The following is a 22362-nucleotide window of genomic DNA, read 5'->3' as shown; positions in this document are numbered from 1 at the left end:
CTCACTCTCGGCTATTCACATTCCATTCGGGTTTCGCAGACCTGCAACATGATACAATTTTGTATTATCTGTGTGGCCTGAAGCCCTCTGTGTCTGGGGCCTCTACCTCTCTCCTCGGGACTGGGGATGGGAAAGGGAATCAGGTCTTGTCTTAATGAGTTGCCGGGTTGTGCAATTCCCTGTCCTGTAGTGGAGTAGGCCTCGTTTACAAGATGTCAGGCCTTTAGTGCTATTCACGGCACAGGGTGGGGTGTGGGATTTCATCATGGTTTACTGCATTTCCACTATACTATGTCTACATTACACATGCCTTATGTTGGGACCTACTTATGGTTCCACATTTATTACAATATGCCCTATTTACTTTGAACGCTTGTGGTCCTTCCTGTGCCTACTAATATATGTTTCTTAATCTAAAGCGTTTTCGGGGGGCTGAGAGCTGGACATGCATCTATTACAGACTAGTTGGCATTGATGGGAGGTATAGAGAAGGTTTTAAGCATTAATCAGAGTCTTCGAAGAAAACAGAGGTAAGGAGAAAGGGGCTAGTGATGGGTGCCAACAATATATGACAGGCATCTGCAACCTTTGGCTGTTCAGATATGTTGGACTACAACTCCCATCATCCCCAACCAGCATAGTCAACAGACAGATATCATGGGAATTGGAGTCCAAAACATCTGTTGAGCCAAAGGTTGCAGACCCCTGAAAAAGTGGCCCGGGTGAGTGGGGAAGAGGAGAACAATTTATGAGCATCCACAGAACACACCAACAATGTGTGGTGTTGGCATGGTCGGAAGAAGCATGGAAAAGGAGGATTGAAGCGGCCTACCCCACATGATGAAGAAAGGATTGTCGCAGCTAAGTGAAGGTCACTGGCAAGTAGGACAATATTAGGAGATGGGTGCCGAAAGTGGATGCAGGATTATGGATAGAAGGGACTAGTACAGGAACACACACATTGACAGTGGGCATTGCAGGAAAAGTGCTGTGGAAAAAACTTGTGGAAGGAGATTCGGAAAAACTGGACATTGAAATGCAATCATGGAACCCACGTAGAGGTGCTGTGTGCTATCCCTACGAACAGGGCAGGTGCAACATGGGGAACAACTGTGGGAGCTTTGCTCACACACAGAATGTGGCTGGTCAGCATGGCTAGAACCCTTGGTCTTTCCGGTAGCTTCTCTCCCTGTGTCTTCAAATTAACGCATTTTGGGTTCCCAGAAAAACTATTTTCTATTTACAACGGAGGTCAGATACAAACAGTCATAAATCATGAGGGAAAGTGCAGACATAATTAGATTCACCAACTCCAATGCCATAAATTTCACGTCCTTAATTCATTGTATCCTACTGCATACTTAATATGTTTGGGAGAAAAATCAGATGCACATTAGAACTGTCACGTTGCTTAACCAATAGACCGTTAGATAGAGGATGGCAATGCACTACTCACTTACTATTTTCTCATAATACTTTTATTTTGTCATGTATTTTGTGGTACATAAACAAACTAGGTTTTTCTCTAACAATATGTTTGAGAAAAACCTAGTTTTTCTAGTTTTCCAATGCCCCATGCTAAATAACATCACAGGACTGCACTGCAATAAACCTTGCCACCTCCAACCAGTTAAATAAAAAATAAAAAACACACAGCTTTGAACCATGGTCTGCCAGAGTTCGCTGCCCTGCATTTAACCAGTAGGCCTTAATGGCTTGGTGTTTAATGGGGCATACATTTCATACTTAGCCTATAATTTAATATGTGCAACGATAAAAGGCTAGGTATGAAAATTGTGAAAATTTAAACAATAACATCCTTGTAGCATGATGATTAAGCACTGCTTTTCGAGCTCTTTAAGGCCAGGACTCTCTGATAGCAATGTTGAGCATAAATGTGTTTCTGTTTCATAAAAATGTGAATGCGTGTGTTATGAGTTATTTAAAACTAAGAAAACAAACAGCATTTGCTTAGTTTCAAAGTGAGGAAGGATCCAGCCCCATTAGTCCATGTTTCTGTAAGTGTTCTTCTAAGGGGTCCTATATATTAGGCAATCAGGCCTTATTGCACTGACCTGTTCCCCACTTTGTGGATAGGCAGGGTTCGTCCGAGTTACTGCAGGGATGTGAAACCCTCTGTTGTTGTAAAAATACCTATTTTTTTAGTATTGACTGGGAGACTACAAATACCAGAATGCAATTCAGCAAAAGGCAAAAATTGTTTCTAAGTGCAAAACTTTCAAGGACTGACAGTAGCACGGTTTTAAAAAAGTGAATAATTCAGATGCCCATTCGGTCGCCCATCCATGCAGGAACCGGGACTGACCCTGCTTGGCTTGAAAGCGGGGTTGACCCTGCTTAGCTTCAAAGTAAGAAAAGGGCCGGCCCATTCCTCTAAGTGGTCTTGTAAATATGGCTCATTTTTCAAGCAACATGGCCTGAGGAGGCTGGCCCCTTCCTCCCTTGTTACTGCATGAATGGGAGACCTGGATGGCAATTGAGTCAGTGGCCATGGCCTTATGATATAGCTAGTGATTTTTCACCCCCAACATCACTATAGTTATAAAATTATCTTTCAAAATATCTTTTAAAAAAAAATTACAAAAATGGAACTGCGTGTACGGAACTACATATACCCGCGGTTATCTATAGTCATTTGTAACCTCGGATTTAGCAGTGAATATCGGCAAAACAGCCCAGGGAAAAATGCTTCCCTGCCCCCAGACCATCACCAAGTGCCCCCCCATCTGTGACAACTCCCCAGACGGCCTCCTCACCTCTCATGCCCTCTCTTTTTTACCCCAGAGCACACGCTGCAGTTTGCTTTCAGATGTCAGTTATTTGCGGCTATAGCCGAGGCTACAGAAAGCTTGGTGTTGCAAACTCGGTCCCTGGACCCCCAATGTCCCTCAGTGCTTTCTAGCCATCCCTATACCTCTACCCTGATGGCATGTGTATGTTTTCTGAACTGCAAATAGCTTTTTCCTGTGTCTCGCGCCTTGAAACACTTGTGTATAGGCGCGTTACAAATGCCATATCATATCATATCAAATAATTCGGCAATAGCCTCGAATATCTCTCGCTCCGAGAGAAAAACAAGATGGCAGTCATTTCATTTCTTTTTTTTTTAACAACGTTATTTATATTTGCACACAGGTTATGCACATACATTTATACCATTAGATTAACTAAGCATAAATACATATACAGGTCAATTCTCTTCAGTGTTCAGGTTTTCGAGGTCTGCGAGTTCCACCAGATATTGTTTATATCAGGACCAAATGTTTCTGGGTCTACAGGGGGCCATGACTGAGTCTATGTAGAGTTCTTCAGTATCGTTGACCCACACCATGTCTCTGTTCCAGTCTTCAATTGTGGGTGCCTGCACATTCTTCCATCTCATTAAAATGACCCTTTTCGCTATAAGCAGGCTTAGATTCAATAGTTTCCGCCATGTTGGGTTCATTTTCCCTTCTGCCCCCAGCATGCAGATCCGTGGTGTCCATTTCACCGGTTGGTCTGCCATCTTATCCAGTGCTCCACAAACCTCTGACCAGTATTGTCTCAACTTGGCACAATCCCATAGCATATGAAATATTTTCGCATTCTCAGAGTTACATCTCGGGCAGGTACCCGCCGAGGCGGGATATATTTGCTTGAGTCTGGACGGTGTGTAATGTGTCCTATGGACTATTTTAAAATGAATCAGCTTGAACCGTGCATTACAGGATATCCATTTGGTCATTGCACAGATCCTGGACCATTCCTGGTCTTCTATCGACTGCCCCAGGTCGTGTTCCCACTTGCCCTTAGCTGCATGAATCACCGCTGGGCGTGTTTGCAGTATGGTTTTGTAAAGAGTGGAGGCAGTTATTTTCTAGGTCCCTCCCGTGAATATATAACCTAATGCCATATTTATCTCAGGTTACTTCGGGAATGTTGGGTACATATGTTGTGCGAAGGCTGCCACCCTATGGTATTGCTGTTTACGTGTGTTTGTGTTCTTACTACATCTTTAATGTCCTCCCATTGGAGAAAGCTATGATCTGGGAACAGCTGCCCCCACTGGGTGACACCTTTAGCACTCCAGTGCATTACCATTTCACTCTCGATAGTGAAGGGTGTGTATGGGTCCCCCCAAATTGGCATACTCAGATGGTATAGTTTACCGGGTCCGAGTAAGTCAACAATTCTGGACCATGCCGTGGTGGTGACCTTGGATGGGTTTGTCGTGTTGTACTGTTTAGGGGTGGGCTTTGTTATCCCATGCAGAGCCAGCATCGCCTCGCGCTCCCTCAGTGTGGGGAGTGCGGGGGCGGGGTTGAGAAAGCATGTGGCCCACCCAGCCACGTGGTGTGCCTGCGCTGCTAGGTAGTATAGATCCATATCTGGTGCCATCAGCCCGCCTCTGGAGTGTGTGTCTGTTAATACCCTCCAACTCAGCCTGGGGTGCCCTCCCCATACAAATGCTATGCAGGCACCGTTAATTCTAGAGAACAGGGCACGGCCTGGCCACACTGGCACCGTACTGAAAAGGTAGAAGAGTTTCGGCAGTATCACTATTTTTATCAAGGCTATCCTCCCGGCCAATGATATGGGTAACGCATTTTAGCGGTTCATCTTGGCGCACAGTGCATCCGCAAGTGTTGTGTAGTTCAGTGCTTGGGATAGTTGGGGGGTTCTGGCTATATGTGCTCCTAAATAAACAATATGTACCTGTCAGTCTAGATACCTCTACTTTGTGACCGCAAATGTATTTTGGTGGCTGTGGGCCAATCGTCTCATGCGATATGACAGAATATAGGTTTTCGAGTTTGCCAATGAACGGCCATTTTGATGTAACACGAATCGCCATTTTGTTTTCTAACCATTGCTTATTGCTTTCTGTTCCTATTGCTTCGCAGTATATTTTCCGCTTACACTGCTCGACTGTAAAACATTGTTGTCTGTACGTAAAAAGGACAAGGCCGCAGGGCCCAGAGGATAACAAGAGTTTGTTGAAACACAAACGTAGGCAGCGCCAGGAAGAAAGCCCGGCTCCCTCCCGAATGTAGCCTTGCAGCAGAGCTGCAGGGCATTTAATCATTTCGCAGCTGCCAGCCATATGGTAGAATATGTTAGAATAATATAGCTAAAGGCTTGAATTATGCTTTTCTTATGGCCCCCCTTTGCTGAGCCCGCTAGAGCGTGTCAGCTCCCAGGACACGAATAGCACCTAATAGGTAGGAAGGTCCGGAATGCAACTCTCCCCCGTATGTAGCTCGCTTCCAAGAACAGAAGTGCTGTGTTCTATTCAACAACAGAAAGATGCCTCTGCACTCACAAATTGCAAATTGTTACTAGAATAGATGTTTGAAGGTGTCATGATTGTCGGAGATGTCCATCATCACACCAAGTTAAAAAAAAACAATAAAAGGGGGGTGTTAAACAGGTCATAGCTGATTGTTTGATATGCATTTTGTATATATGTAACTGATGCATGTAATTCACTCTCTTGTGTCCCTCGAGGTCTAGAGATACACGTCGCGGGGCGTGAGACCGGTTTGGCCAACTGAGACTTTTGCTTTGCAATAAAGCTTTGGGAATATAACCTTGTGTCTGGCGTATCTATCGTGTGTGGTAACTCGCCTTGTTTCCATAGACGTTAGGGACCCCTAGGGGCCCCTTTCAAGATGGCGCCTGAATAGGGACCCTCCCCCACTTGTTCCATCACATAATGTTGTAATTGAGTAAGGCGGAGAACGGCGAGGACGGGACGATCGAGCCGGGATCAAGAGGTATTCGGGGCGCCCTGTAAAAGTGATGAGAGACTCCTTTGCAGATCTGCACACATCTGATCCCTGATCGACATGCCTGGCTAGAGAACAAGGAGGCGAGGGTCCCGAAGCGAGGCGGAAGCCAAGAAACGCAGACACAACGTCCTTTGGTGCATCAGTATACAGACGACTTGATTTATCAGGTGAGTCATTCCCCGATTCAAAGTAATCCTGATATCGGTTGAACGCCCTAGGTAAGGTTGATTAACCAGGGGGAAGGTTGAAACATGCCTGGGGTATTGTCCACCTTAGCAGGGTTTTTCCGCTGTGGTAGACAATCTTTGGAAGATGGCCAAATTGTACCACTTGGGGGAACGCCGGCGTATGAGATGTATGTGAAGTATGGAGTGGGTGCGATAATATTCTGTGAGACTTGGCATAGGCAAACCAGAAAGCAACAAGACCATCAGTGGCCGATTAATGGTAGTTTTGAGATAGCGAGGATAGATAACCTGGAAAGGGTGTTGATAAGAAAGAAAGCATGTCCTGCAGCATTTGAGACTATTAAAGACTGGAGAAAGGAAGCAATGCTCCGATTTAAAAGCAGAGCGAAGCATGCGCGCAGACATAAATCGAAAGGTGAAGTAGTGGAAGAGAAAGAAGAGGAGGAGTGGACTGAGAGTCTAAGAAGGGCAGGTAGGCGAGACCAGTTGAATATCGAAAAGATATATCCACAACGGGAATTACACATAGCAGATGAATTAATAGAAAATATATTGACCCATACAAAACAAGGCCCAAGATCAGAAATGAGGCCAGACACGTCAGTAGCTATTGCCCAGACCCCGCCCATAGCCCAAGCTCCCCCTCCGGTAGCTCAAGCCTTCCCACAGCCACAGACCGCGCACGTAACACTTCCTATTAGCCAACCAGGCCCACAACAGACACTCCCTGTTCCCATTGTCCCCTCTGCACCTCCCGCCTCAGACACAGACTCGGTACATTTCGTTCCTCCTGAGGTTGAAGTTGAAACCACGGGGGCAAGAGGCGGGACTGACCAACGGGGATGCACGAGGGTAACTCGCAGTGCGATCAGCAAAGAAAGGAAGGTGGAATTGCAGCAACAGGCAGAGATGTATATAGACGGGAATGATGGGACGGCAGCATTGGCTTCGATGTATGACTTCCGAAGAAGCAACAAAAGACAGGTAGTGTTGGAATGCATGGGTGAATATTTGGTGGAGAAATGGAAACAGTTAATTGGGAAATTACCACCACAGCGATTGTTAGATTTGAATGCATTAGCACGCTGTAGGGAGAGGGATGAAGAAGTGAGAGAACATGTATATAGACTTTTTGAGTTTAGAGATGAATTAGATAATGATTATGTTGAAATGTTTACTACACCTGCGTACAGGAGTAGGGATATCGGGAGACCTGGAAAGGGGAAAAAGGGTCGCATAATAAACAGCAGCAGATACCATCACAGGGACAGAAGGAGATGGTAAACAAATTATCATTGCTAAAGCAGGTGGGGGCAAACTTGAAAGAATGTCTATTGAGAACACAGGTATTAATGCAGCAAGTGGTAGGACATAATAGAGGGAGAGGGAATGCACAAGGAAGGAGTCATTTGAATATGCATGGGGCAACAGTGGAACCAAATCAGTGTGCGTATTGTAAGGAGGAAGGACATTGGCGAGCGCAATGTCCGCATCTACAGAATAGAAATGGGTTTGGTCCGAGGAGACAGCATAGAGGACACCCAGGAGCGAATGGACCAAATAGGAATAGTATGCAGCAGCATCACAATAATGGAGGTAATCAACACCAAGGCCAAAACCAAAATGCCCCAAACCAGAGTCAGGGACAGCAAAATCAACAATATGGAAACCAGAGTGGGGGAAATAGAGGAAAGAGTGGGAACGTTTTCGATACATAGCCAAACACGTATTACAGTAATAGTAATGATTACACATCGGACGATGTGTTATTTCCCCAATAGGACAGCCCAGGACAGGGGTCAGAACCAGTGTCTATTCCCGTGAATCAGAGAGGACCCTACGTAGAAATGAGAGTCGGGAATGAGGAGCACCGCTTTCTTGTAGATACAGGAGCGCAGAAGTGTTCAATAGACCACCACTTGGTTCCGGATATACCACTGTCAGGGCAAAAGAATGTTTCTGTAGGGTTCGCAGGTACACCAGTCATAAACCCAGTGTCCAAACCAGTCCCAGTTACAATAGGACCATTTACTGAACATTGTCCTTTCCTTTTAACAGAACATTGTGGGGAGAACTTGTTGGGATTAAATTTGTTGAAAAAACTAGGTTCCGTTATACATTGCACAGCAGACGGAGTGTTCCTAACGATTTGGCCACACGATGCCCCTGTGTCAGAATTCATGTCCGAAACTATTACCAGGGGAACTAAGTAAAGTACCAACCTGTATATGGGCAATGCATGACAATGATGCAGGATGTTTAATGATAGAGCCAGTAAAGATCATTTTGAAAGAAGGTGTTACCCTACCGCGAATACCCCAATACAGAATTTCGGCTGAAGGTGAGAAAGGAATGAAGAGGATTGTTACAGATTTGGTGAAATTAGGGGTAATCGAGGAAATTACAGGCAGTACATGCAACAGCCCGATTCTTTCAGTTTATAAAAAAGGAGGCAATGAGGTACCATACCGTTTTATAATTGATTCGCGCGCATTGAACAAGGTAGTAGATCCACAATTTCCTCTAGTGCCAGATTTCACTACAATATTGACAATGATACCTGTTTCAGCAGAATATTTTAGTGTAGTAGATTTGAAAAACGCGTTCTTCAGTATTCCAGTGGACAAGGACAGCAGATATTTGTTTGAGTTCACATTAGGAGGACGATCATTTACATTTACGCGGATTCCGCAAGGTTACACGGAAAGTCCAAGTATTTACAGTAGAGCATTAAAAGAGCAGCTAGACATGCTAGAATTACCTGTGGGTTGTGTACTCTTGCAATACATAGATGATCTACTGCTAGCTGCAGACACAGAGGAGATTTGTAAAGAAAGCACTGTATTACTACTTTCACACCTAGCGGCACATGGCCATAAAGCTAGTTTGAAGAAATTCAAATATAATCGAAAGGAGGTGGCCTATTTGGGCTACCTACTTTCGAAAGGAGGGAGAAAACTAACGCCAGAACGCATAGAAAGTATTTCTTGTATGCCTATTCCAAAGACACAAAAAGGAGTCAGAGCCATAATAGGCATGGCTTCATATTGTCGACAATGGATTGGTAATTTTGCGTTAATTGTGAAGCCGTTGGTGAATTTGACTAGAAAGGATGCGGTTATGCCTTTGTATTGGGATGAGGAATGTCAGAAAGCATTTGATGGATTGAAAACTGCATTATGCTCGGCTCCAGTTTTGGGTACGCCGAATTATGAGAAGATTTTTAGACTGTTTGTGTGTGAAAGTGAAGGATGTGCATTGGCAGTTTTGACACAGGAACAAGGTGGAAGAAATAGGCCATGCGGCTATTTTTCTTCGGCGCTGGACCCTGTAGCGCGCGCACTACCACGATGTTTGCGATCTGTCACGGCAGCTGCTGCGTCAGTGAAACAAATGGAAGGGATGGTATTGGGGCACACTTTCATTTTGATGGTGCCACATGCCATAGACGTTCTATTAAATAGGACAAAGACGCAACACCTCACCTCTGCTAGATTGACAAGATATGAGATTATCTTGTTCGCGCCCCATATCCAAATTATGAGGTGTAGCGCGTTGAATCCTGCAGAATTAATGCCACCAACCATAAAAGAACTTGGGAAGGATGAATCACCCCCCCACCCACGATTGCTTAATGGTCACTGAGGAAGAAACCAAGGGGAGAGTTGATTTAAGTGATATCCCACAGAAAGAGCCAGATGGAGAGTTATTTTGTGACGACTCATGTTTTAAATTACCAGATGGCACGACAACTGCCGCATATGCTAGAGAGCGTTGTAGAAAGCAAAAGAATTCCCTACAATTCGGCACAAGCCACGGAGATAATAGCATTAACCAGAGCCTGCGAAATTTCTGAAAATTTGAATGTGAATATATATATACTGATAGTCAGTATGCTTTTGGAGTGGTTCATAACTTTGGTCGACTTTGGGCTGAGAGAGGGTTTTTGACATCACATGGCGCCAGAATTCAACATGGCCCTTTGATTGTACGATTACTGTCTGCACTCACACTTCCAAAGCGCCTAGCAATAGTGAAATGCGAGGCACACAAAAAGGTAACATGCAAAGTAGGAGAGGGAAACGCGTTTGCAGACAGAATTGCGAAACAAACTGCCACTGATTTAGATACCAAAATGATGACGGTTCAGACTGAGGAAGTACCCTGTATGATAGAAAATGGAGTTGCCACTGTCAAAGAAATGCAGGCCGAAGCTACGGCCGATGAAATACAGGGGTGGGCAGAGGGATCTGCTGAGTTGGATCTGGAGGGTTGTTGGGTGGACAAGGGAACTAGAAACTGGATGTTGCCAAATTCGTACGTGACTGCAATGGTCACAATGGCCCACAGCCCTACGCACATCTGTGCGAAGAAGATAATACAGCACCTTTCTACAGTATGGCAGAATGTAAACATAAAAAAGTATGCAGAGAGGTTGGTGCAGAACTGTATCACGTGTTTGCAACACAATGCAGGAAAGGGAACAGTGACTCCAACAGGCAGTTTTAGCCCGCCCTCTATGCCATTTGAGGTGATCCATTTTGATTTCATAGAGATGGAGAGATGCCAAAACTTAAAATACGTCTTGGTGGTGATCTGTGCATTCAGTAAGTGGGTGGAGGCATATCCCTTGAAGGACTGCACAGCAATGAGCACGGCAAAAGTAATGCTTAAGGAGTACTTTTCCAGATTTGGCTTGCCCCGTGTCCTATGGTCCGATAATGGACCACATTTTGTGGGCGCAGTGGTATTACAGATATGTGCTGGTCTTCAGATTGATAAAAGATTCCATAGTTCAAGGCATCCGAGTTCTGCCGGTCTTGTAGAGAGGCACAACGGGATTCTTAAATCAAAGATTAGCAAGATTTGTGAGGGAAGCAAGTTGAGTTGGGTGGATGCATTACCAATAGCACTGTTATGCATGCGTATGTCTGTACAGGCTAAAACTGGGCTCTCCCCATACGAGATCGTGATGGGGAGACTGGCAAATGTATGGTGCGCACCACAGCCAAAACGACTTAGTGAGATACAACATCCTGTGATTAGTACTTATTGTGGCCTTTTAATGCAGAAATTGTGTTCGATTCATCAGCAGGTGCAGAAGGCATTACCAGTGAGATACACCGGTCCGGGGCACGAGCTGGAGCCAGGTGACTGGGTGCTGCTTAACATTTTTGAAAGAAAGTCATCATTAGCACCCAGGTGGCGCGGGCCTTATCAAGTACTCTTGGCGACGCAGACGGCAATAAGGGTTGATGGAAGGAAGTCGTGAATCCATGCCACCCCTGCCAAGAAGATTCCAACTTCACTGAAAGACTTGCCTGACACTGATGACCGGAAAGAGACAGCGGTCCCAGAAACGAAAGAAACTGTTGCCAGTAAGCAGCCACCTAATCTGTCAAAACGAGAAGTAAAACTCGAAACAAAGCCTGAGACAATTGCCAAAGAGGGGGAAGGGCAAAGAGTGCCCCAACGTTGCCCAGCAGAATCAACATCACTGCTGGCCGACACGAAATCTGCCTTGCAAATACCAGCAGAAACAAATCGTGTACCCCTTTGGCGCCCACCAGCACTTGCCAGCACGCCAAAGAACGGATCTGCATCATTGGCGTGGCGCACACCAGCACCTGCAGTAGCGCCACAGGCTGAATTTAAGCCTGAATCTGGAAGTGCACCGGCACTGTTCACGGATCACACGATACCAGGAGTGAGGCGATACAACTTGCGGCCTCGAAAGACAAAGTGATACGCAGTTCTTTTTTGATGTTTATGTCAACCTCTGGTTCAGCTCATGGACGGAGAAGGAACTAGAGGTGTAGAGGAGAGAAGCGTGAGAATTGTGCAAATCGGACAATTCAAGACTTGCGGCTCCTCGGTGCGATCATAAAAGTACATGTGTCAGGAACCAGAGCGGACAAGCTGGGCGCACATGGTACTAAGGCAATGAGATAACTGATTAAAAGTACATGTGTCAGGAACAAGAGCGGACAAGCTGGGCGCACATGGTACTAAGGCAATAAGATAACTGATCAAAGGTCCTCTGAGCAGTATAAGAAAGGACAAGTGATTTTGCCTAAAAATGAATAAACAAATCCAGGCTAAAAAGGACAGGCAGAACTGAACTGTGACAATTCCGTTGAACTTATTGACATCAGAGCAAGCGTGATGAAGAGAGATATCCACAACAAACTGTGATAAGGAAGCAGAAGGACGACGAGAAACATGCCGGGACCGGTTCCAGCCTCCTCCTGCACCACCACTGCTGAGAGTGAGTCAATTATAAAGACTGTAAGCTTAAGAAAAACACGTGGTAGAACGAATTGTATGCTGGTACTGACAATAATAATGTGCTTTATGAGCATGGTAGCACCAATATCGACAGCCCTAATATTATGGTATGTGGAAGCAATACACCCATTAGAAATGTTTTTACCAATAATAAATATATCCACTACTGAAAGCCCGGTTCAGGTGATTACTTGTACCCTGCCCCCAATGGAAGAAAGACACAGGGAAGGTTTTGGAAATAATACATTGCAATTGATCATGAACATGACACATGCAATTCTGAAGAAAACAAATTGCTGGGTATGTGCCCATTTACCACAGCATGCTGGGAAAGGAATAGGGTGGTATGTACAGCCATTACCATTAAGTTCTGCATGTGGTGCATATTTAGGTGCAATGTTTTATGGGAAATGGAATGAGAGTAGTACGGGTCAGTTAGACAGAACCAACATGAATGAGTTTGAGGAGATAATAATGAAGCCTGTGGGTTGTTCCATTTTCCATAAAGCACAAGTAATAGCTCCAGAGCCCACGAGGAAAAGTACACGAAAGATAACATGACAAAATAGACGAGATAGATTGTCCCCACCAGAAAAGACATCTGTAATGACGTTTCGTGTAAGAACAGAAGCGGACAAAGATGCAATTCCCCCATCTTACACGGTGGATTATAGCCCAAGAACTGTCCCCTTTTGCCTAAAAAAGAAAGGCTCCTTTTCAGTCGGAACATATACTGGATGCATGAATACAGTGGTATTGAAATGGGAAATAGAACCAGTATATGTAGGTGATCCAGTTTATTTTATATGTGGAGAGAAAGCATATCCTTGGTTGCCCAGAAACTGGGGAGGTACATGTTACCTAGGGCTACTGGTCCCAGGAGTATTCCTCTTAGAAACAGCAGACATGGCCAGACTATCCAGAACTAGAGTCAAAAGGACTGACAAGGGTGTTTTAATAGCAACTGATGTAGCAAAATCATTTATTCCATTCTTAGGGCAGATAGTGAACTCCTATAATATAAGGCAACTGTCCAGAATCCTAAAAAATACAATAAACACAACAACAGATATACTATTTAACATGATGTTGGAGGAAAGAGGAATCAGGTTAATGACGCTGCAAAATAGAATGGCTCTCGATGTGATCCTGGTTGATCGTGGGGGAATTTGCAAGATAGTCGGATCAGCGTGTTGCGTTTATGTCGATGAATATTCCCCCACGATCTTTGAAGCAATAAAGAAAATGCATGTCCTAAACTCCGAACTCCCTACTGGAGAAGGAAGCTGGGGAATAGGATATTGGTTTTGGGGAACACTACGTTCTTGGGGATGGAAGTTGATCTCAATATTAGTAGTGGTGTTTGGAATATTCCTAACGTACTGTTGTTGTATACATTGTTTACCCATAGTTTGCGCTGAAGTAACTGAGGGATGTACGAAGGATGTATGCATATGATGACAAAGAAAAAACAACCTCATGGTCGAACTGACCAAGACCCAAATGAGATGAGAGCAGTAAAAGAGTTGATGGCAATAGATATTGATGAAGACGATGATGTTTACGATAGCATGCAAAATTCAGACACAAGTACTTCAGACTCATCATCACTAGAGGAGGTTTCAATAAATAGATGAGACGTTTGGCATACGGCCAAAGGAGGGTTTGTCAGTCTAGAAAAATGGATGACCGCAAATGTATTTTGGTGGCCGTGGGCCAACCGTCTCATGCACGATATGACAGAATATAGGTTTTCGAGTTTGCCAATGAACGGCCATGTTGATGTAACAAGAATCGCCATGTTGTTTTCTAACCATTGCTCATTGCTTTCTGTTCCTATAGCTTCGCAGTATATTTTCCGCTTACACTGGTCGACTGTAAAACATTTATGTCTGTACGTAAAAAGGACAAGGCCGCAGGGCCCAGAGGATAACAAGAGTTCGTTGAAACACAAACGTAGGCAGCGCCAGGAAGAATGCCCGGCTCCCTCCCGAATGTAGCCTTGAAGCAGAGCTGCAGGGCATTTAATCATTTCACAGCTGCCAGCCAGTCTCGTTATATGGTAGAATGTGTTAGAATAATATAGCTAAAGGCTTGAATTATGCTTTTCTTACAGCCCCCCCTTTGCTGAGCCCGCTAGAGCGTGTCGGCTCCCAGGACACGAATAGCACCTAATAGATAGGAAGGTCTGGAATGCAACTCTCCCCCCCCGTATGTAGCTCGCTTCCAAGAACAGAAGCGCTGTGTTCTATTCAACAACAGAAAGATGCCTCCACACTCACAACTTGCAAATTGTTACTAGAATAGATGTTTGAAGGTGTCATAATTGTTGGAGATGTCCATCATCACACCAAGTTCAAAGAAACCCAATAAAAGGGGGGTGTGAAACATGTCATAGCTGATTGTTTGATATGCATTTTGTATATATGTAACTGATGTACGTAATTCACTCTCTTGCGTCCCTCGAGGTCTAGAGATACACGTCGCGGGGCGTCAGACCGAGTTGGCCAACTGAGACTTTTGCTTTGCAATAAACCCTAGCTTTGGGAATATAACCTCGTGTCTGGCGTATCTATCATGTGTGGTAGCTCGCCTTGTTTCCATAGACGTTAGGGACCCCTAGGGGCCCCTTTCATACCGGGTTCCATAAAAGACCATGTAGGTTTTGGGGTTGGGTGGTGTTGTCTGTGAGCGGGAATACCTCTGACTTATTGGGATTAAGGCGCAACCCTGAGTATTCCCCGAACTTCCCCACTTCTGCCAGCACCCTGCCAAGTGTGCGATCCGGATTCTTAAGATATAGTAGAATGTCGTCCGCATATAGCGTTATAATATGGAGCTTGCCCTCTAGTGTTAGCACGAACGTACTGTATCGAGACCTGAGTATGTCTGCTAGAGGTTCTATCACCAGTGCAAAGAGTAATGGGGAGAGTGGGCATCCCTGTTTGGTGCCACCCAACAATTCCAGTATGTCTGTGAGGGATCCATTGACTCTTATCCTTGCGTAGGGTCTTGTGTATAATATCCGGATCCATCTTATGAATTTTGGACTGAAACCCATAGTTCCGTAGTACTCCAAAGAGAAAGGGCCAGGAGACTGTGTCGAACGCCTTCCTCATGTCAATGGAGACAGCTATTCCCTGAGTGGCGGGGATGATCGTGGGTATTATTTGGTGACATCTTCTTATATTTGTTGCTGTGGATCTACCCAGTATAAAACCGGCCTGGTCCTCATGAACCATATATGGCATCAATGGTGTGAGTCTGGTTGCTAGTATTTTTGCTAGGATTTTGGCATTAGTATTTATTAAGGACAGTGGTCGCTACGATCCACATTCTCCAGGAGGTTTCTCTGATTTAAGCAAAAGTGTGATTATTGCTTCTCTAGTGGTTTCTGGGAGTTTGCCCTTTTCCAGTGCTTCCGTCCAGACAGCATGCAGTCGGGGAGCTAGTAGCTGACTGAATTCTTTGCAGAATTCAGCTCCCAGCCCATCCGAGCCCGGGGCTTTCCCGTTGGGAAGAGCTTTTATTGCTGCACCTATTTCCGCCACTGTTATAGGTTCTTCCAGCGATTCCCTAGTCACATCCGCTATAAGCGTTGTCGGTATCTGAGAGAGGTATTGTTCTATCTCAGACTCTGTGACAGAACACTGGGGGGAGTATAATTCTTTATAGAACGTGTAGAATGTTTCTTTCAATTTCTCCTGATCTGTGCCATCTGTTAGTTGAATACAAGGTATGTTCGTGGGGCCTCTCTCCCCGCGCACCATTCTGGCTAATAGTTTCCCCGGGCGTTCCCCTTCTCCGAATCTACGCGCAGCCATGGGTCTGTCAAAGTATCTGATCTCTTGGTCTGCTGCTTCTCTAAACTCATCTAGCTTAGTCTTTATTTCTGTACCCAGATGAGGGGAAGAGGATAGAGCATATTGGGTCTGCAGTGATGTTAGTTGTGCTTCTAACCTAGCCAGTCTAGCCCGAATGTCCTTGAGAATTCCCCCCTCTATGATTATCGACTGACCTCTTAAGCATACCTTAAATGCCTGCCATAGTGTAGCCTGACTAGATACTGAGTGTTCATTGATCTCAAAGTATTCCTGTATGTATTGCGCCATAGAATCTTTATATACTAGATCCCTTAGAGCCGCCGGTTTGAATCTCCAGGGTGGTCGGTCCCTGGTCTTGTCCGGGATTTGCAATGTCAATTGTATCGGAGAATGATCTGAGTAGGTCCTAGGGTGTATATGTGTATCTGTTACCCATGCCATGCTGTCTGTGTTTATCAGCCATAGGTCAATTCTGGAGTGTGTGTCGTGGACGGTAGAGTAGTATGTGAATTCTTTCCTGTCAGGGTTTAGTATTCTCCAGACGTCCTTTAACTGTAGATCTGCCATGTGTGTAAGTATTGTCTGTGCTGTCCTGGTTAGTGTTCTATTTTGTGTCGATGAGCGATCTAATTGTACATCCAGAATTGTGTTGATGTCTCCCCCGCATAGCACCCGGGCCGTAGGGTATCTCGCTAGCTTATCAAATACTTAGGAGTAAAAGTCTGGTAGGTCAATCTTTGGCCCAAATATATTGAGGAATACTATTTCCCTGTTGTAGAGTTTACCGTGCAGCAAAACGAACCTCCCATCTGGGTCACATTCTGCCTTGATACAGACGAACGGCAGCGTTTTGTGTATTAGTATTGCAGCCCCTCTCGCTCGGCTGGAGTAAGTTGTGAAATATTGGTGAGTCCCCCAGTTTGGTATCAGCTGTTCGCCCTGTCTGGGTCCTGTGTGGGTCTCTTGGAGGAAGATTATCTTAGCGGCCTCTGTTAAGATAGGCCATAATCTTCCTTTTCTTGATCTTGGAGCCCAGCCTCCTTACATTCCAACGCAGCACATTAATACCGCCCTTGTCTGGTTTAGCCATTGTCTATGGGGAACTTGTATGTGCCTTTACACCAATGTAGCACTGCTTTATGCTTAAGATTTTCTGTGCCTAGAACCTGTGTGCTTTTTGTGTTACCAACCTTCATCCCATAACAAGAACCCAACATCCCCTTAACAGTCCCGCCCCCCTCCCTCACAGTCCCCCAAACATCAACTGTGCCTTTGAGTTTCCCCCCCTCCCCTCCCAACAACAACATGAGCACCTGCTACGGGGGGGCTGCGGCGTCTCCAGTGCTGAAGCCATTATCATGTATGGGTGTTACCTCCAGTTCAGGCTTGTTACTCTCATTTATTCTGAAGTCTTCGGATGAAGGCTTTCCATGTGATTTGAGTCCTGGGTTACATCCTCTGCAGTGTGGGGCTCCCAAGGGAGCCTAAATCTTTGCCATTCCTTCCGCCTTCTTGTATGCCACGGTGGCCGAGTTGCCTTATGAGCGTTTTGATAGCTCTTCTTTCAGGTTTGTCCATTATTTGGGGGGATATGTGTCTCTATGAAGCTTGCGGCTTCTTCCGGGAATGTGAAGAAGTATGATTTATTTTGATGCTGAATTTTGAGACTTGCGGGATAGAGCATTGCATATTGTACTTGTCGCTGACGTAGCATTTTCTTGATTCCTGAGAATAGCTTTCTCTCCTGTTCAACCGCCAGGGTGAAGTCCGGAAAGATGCATATAGTGTTGGCTTCCCATTTCAGCTCTTGTTTTTCCCTGGCTGTTTTTAGGATCAGGTCTCTTTCCCTGTAGTTTAGTATGCGTGCTATAATGGGTCTGGGGTATGCCCCGGATTTCGGCTTTGGAGCTAGTGACCTGTGTGCTCTTTCCACCATAAACACAGGCGACCAACCTGGCACCCCCAGTAGTGTGCGCAGGAGGTCTTCCACCGCTTTCTCCATTGATCCCTTAAAAGCCCCCTCCGGAACCCCGATAATACGAACATTATTTCTTCGGGATCTTGCTTCCAAATCTTCACACTTGGATTTTACTGTCCCTAGCTCGATGGCCATCGTTGACACCGTTGTCTTCAGGGTTTCCATAGCGTCCTCCGTGCCTGATATTCTTGTCTCAGCCTCTGTCATGCGAGCTGTTGTTTTGTCAAGTTGCGTTTTTATACTTGTGACACTGGCCGTGATACCATCCAGCTTGTCTGTCAACACTGCAAAACCTGCTGCATAGCTTGGAAAACAGCCTGAGGATCCATCATGGAGGCAGAGGGAGTCTGTTCCGCTTGTGCGGGCGTTTCTCCCTCCCTTTCAGGCTTGGCATCTTTCTGCATTGTGGTCGTAAACTTATCCATAGTCCCTCTACTCGGTTTATGGCCAAAATGTTTGGGCATCGTTCCGGATCTGGGGCATGTATTCCTTCCTATAGCTGCCTTCGCCACTTGCTTCGTAGTTCTGAGACCGGGTTAAGATGTACTTCCAGCATTTCCTCCATTCGGTGGTGGATTAAGCGGGGTAGGGAGGGAGGGGGTGGCCCCGCCTGGCTCCCCTCAACCCCCGTTCGCACGTTCCAATGTTCTGTTGTATATGGTGGAGCGGTATATGTTTGTTGGAGGTCGGAGCCGCCCGCGAGCCAAGCGGAGGGCCCCTCACCGGGTTCAGCCCAGGCCCAGGCCCGGCCTACCCTCACCGCCGTGGGCCGATGGGTCGGGTGGAAGGCGATTCCTCCCTTCACTTGTGTCGCTGCTGTGGTGTTGGCGGGTGGGGCCCGCAGGCGCTCAGCGAGGACCGGGGCGCCCGCGAATCTCCCTCAGTGGGCGCGCGGGCCCGACCGTGACTGCCACCGCTCGAGTTGTTCCGGCGACGGGCTCCTCCCTTCCCTCTGCGGCAGGCGCGCCTCTCGCCGCCTCGAGGTACTCCTGGATCCACAACTCGGCTCTCGCTTCACCATTCGGGCCCAAATTTCACGTGGGTTGTCCCGAGGTATAGTTACACGTTTTGTGTACGAATCTCACCAAACCGGAGTGACTGAATGGATTATTTAGGCTTTTTGGCCCTGGATACTGCAGGAGCTCACACGGAAGCTGCCATTTCCGTCCGTGCGCAACAGCGCCCCCGTAGTCATTTCATTTCTGAAAACCATGAACCTGCAATGCACCATGGGAGATTTTTGGGGAAGGGGGCACCCCTTTATCTGTCAAATTTGAAAATAACTACAGCTCAGAATAACCCCAAACCTGTTACGCAGTGACTTCCAGGCTTACTTGGATTACTTATTAGGTTTATTACAAGAACTTAAGACACAGTTACATAAGGATAAATACATGAGAGTATGGACTGAATCAGCACTGGCCCCATCACCCAGGCTCGGGAGCTCTAACTGCCTGCCTCAGTACGGAGCCCTCAGATAAACATTCCATCATTCACACAGCAACACTCCATGTGACATCACAGACTCACAACATGACAGCATGACATAGACAGTCACTACATAACACATCATCTTCCCTTACCAGACCCACACACATAAAGTCACAGCATAACACATCTCCTTCCTTTATCAGACACACACACATACAGAAACAATCACAACATAATACTTTGCCGGACCCGTCTCAAAACAACGCATCACAATCCAAACCGGAGGCAAAGACAACACAGCACTACTCACAAAATCAAACACCAAATAGACTCAGCCAATCGGGCGCAAGCAACTTACCCAATGCATTCAAATACTGCAGATATCTATGAGACACTGGCCAGACATCCCAAGCCTGTCTGCATACCCGGAATTTGACCACTGACGACCCGATGGCGATATTCCAAGAGTCTACCATGCCAAGCCCCACACTATGGAGAAGACACAGGCTTTGGCACAACAACATACAAGAAAATATCATTTACGAAGGCGCTACCTCCTTTAAACAATTGTCGAAACAATCTGATGTGGCACTCATCCACTCAGATACCTGCCCTACTACATACTGGCAGAGGCGCTACCTCTTGCTCATCACAATATTCCACAAACCGGAGGCGCTACCTCCCTCAAATACACTTGCGTCCATGCACACCAGAGGCGCTACCTTTCTCCAATACATATTTTTCGCATTGACCGGAGGCGCTACTTCCCTCAAATACCCTAGTGATACATACATAATAGGTGCTACCTCTCTCAAGTACCAATTGTGCCACACAAACCGGAGGTGCTACCTCCCACAAATACCCTAATGACACGCACATCAGAGGCGCTACCTCTCTCAAGTACTAATTGTGCCACACAAACCGGAGGCACTACCTCCCTCAAATACCCTAATGACACGCACATCAGAGGCGCTACCTCTCTCAAGTACTAATTGTGCCACACAAACCGGAGGCGCTACCTCCCTCAAATACCCTAATGACACACACATCAGAGGCGCTACCTCTCTCAAGTACTAATTGCGCCACACAAACCGGAGGCGCTACCTCCCGCAAATACCCTAATGACACGCACATCAGAGGCGCTACCTCTCTCAAGTACTAATTGTGCCACACAACCCAGAGGCGCTACCTCTCGCCAATACCAATCGTGACATACACACGAGAGGCGCTACCTCTCACTACTACCACAGTGTCACTCACACCGAAGGCTCTACCTCTGCAGTGACAGCCTGACTCCTACCACCTTCATGCCCATCCCTGTGCATCCATTTCACAGCCAATCTTAACTGAGTCAGGCACAACATATTTTGCATTACACAGATTAAATGCAATGTTATAATTGTAGTATTATTTGAATGCAATGTTATAACTGTAGTAGAATTAAATTCACAAACACGTTTGTCCTACAAGTCCATGGTCATCTTTTGACCCTAAGACAACAACTATGCTCCTAAAAGTCCATGTTGCTACAGCAACTAAACTTCAGAACATTCTCAAAAAGGTTATGCTAGCTCATTCTTCCAGAACCACACCTTTTTCATAACAACGCTGGCAAACTTCAAACTCTTCACTTATAACACACAAACTTTGATCAGCATATTAATATAACACTACTTTGCTAAAAGTCCTTGAGTAGACACCCTTAACCTGCAAATCCTCCAACTTGTTACATCTATCTCACAGCAACTTGCACAATACTTCACTTAACATGAACAATACATAGCATCTTCATTTCACTTATCATGCCTCTTCCAATTGTCCACTTAACAGAAAAGGATACAAGACAACTTCACTTCACATGCGTCATGGAGCTTCAGACTGACCCTTCTTCTTTCGCTACGGAACACTTCAACACCACGTGATGCCGCTGCAAATTTTACCTTTTTATCCCTTTGCTGTGCTGCACCTAACAGTCCATTGCTCCTTCATACGCCAGGTGCTGTCTGCTTCTATTCCACCATTTCGACCTAGAGATGGAATGGATCGTAGACCCAAACTCCCATTCTAATATTGGATTACAGTCTTCATCTCAAGGAATATTGCTGTGGTAACCGCTGACAAGGGCCGCCGCAAGCAGCATTACCGGCAATGACCTACTTCCTCATCATGTCGTGGCGTTACACAGGTCCTTTCCTCTGCTGTCTGAATTACGACCCACATCAACAGGCTGTCTAACCTACGCGTTCTCATACGAACATAATCCTTGAACGTAACGTTCTAACATCGCCGACTGCCCTAGGCCAGCTGTGACATCACCAGTACGCTGGCTGGCCGCCAAACTATCGGAGCTCCATGGTCCCAACCGCCATATGCCAATGGTGAGAGACCGAGGATCATTATATTTCACCTCGACCGACTGTACGTTATGTGCACCTTGCATAATATGCAGCGAACAGTCCTTAACACATCCCTTTGTGTTAGGATCTCCATCGACTCGCCCCAGGCTTCTAATTTTCCCAGTCTATGATAACACAAAATTTACCATTTCTCGTGTGGAGAGCTGCCCACTGCTTCATCCCATTGCCGTTGCTGGGCCGCTCATCAGCGACACTCTACTGCTTCACCTGGGCTTGCTACAATCAGGGGCTTAATGGCATTACCCATTTGTTTGCTCCCAAGGTGCTGGCAGGAACAGTCCTCTTTACTGCACGTTCCTCTAATTCGCCCCTTCTACTTCACTAGACCCCAGCTCTTAGTTGCTTTGCCTTTTTCCCGACTTAGCTACTTCACCATCACCCCCTTGCGTCCTCTTACATCTGCTTGCAGACTGCTGTACTCCTCCCTACCTTAGCCATGGGTGA

The sequence above is a fragment of the Ambystoma mexicanum genome, chromosome 6q, assembly GCF_040938575.1.
Source record: "Ambystoma mexicanum isolate Mex_15411 chromosome 6q, UKY_AmexF1_1, whole genome shotgun sequence".
NCBI classification, from domain to species: domain Eukaryota; kingdom Metazoa; phylum Chordata; class Amphibia; order Caudata; family Ambystomatidae; genus Ambystoma; species Ambystoma mexicanum.
The sequence above is the reverse complement of the archived record's forward strand: the minus strand, read 5'-3'. Positions refer to the sequence as shown.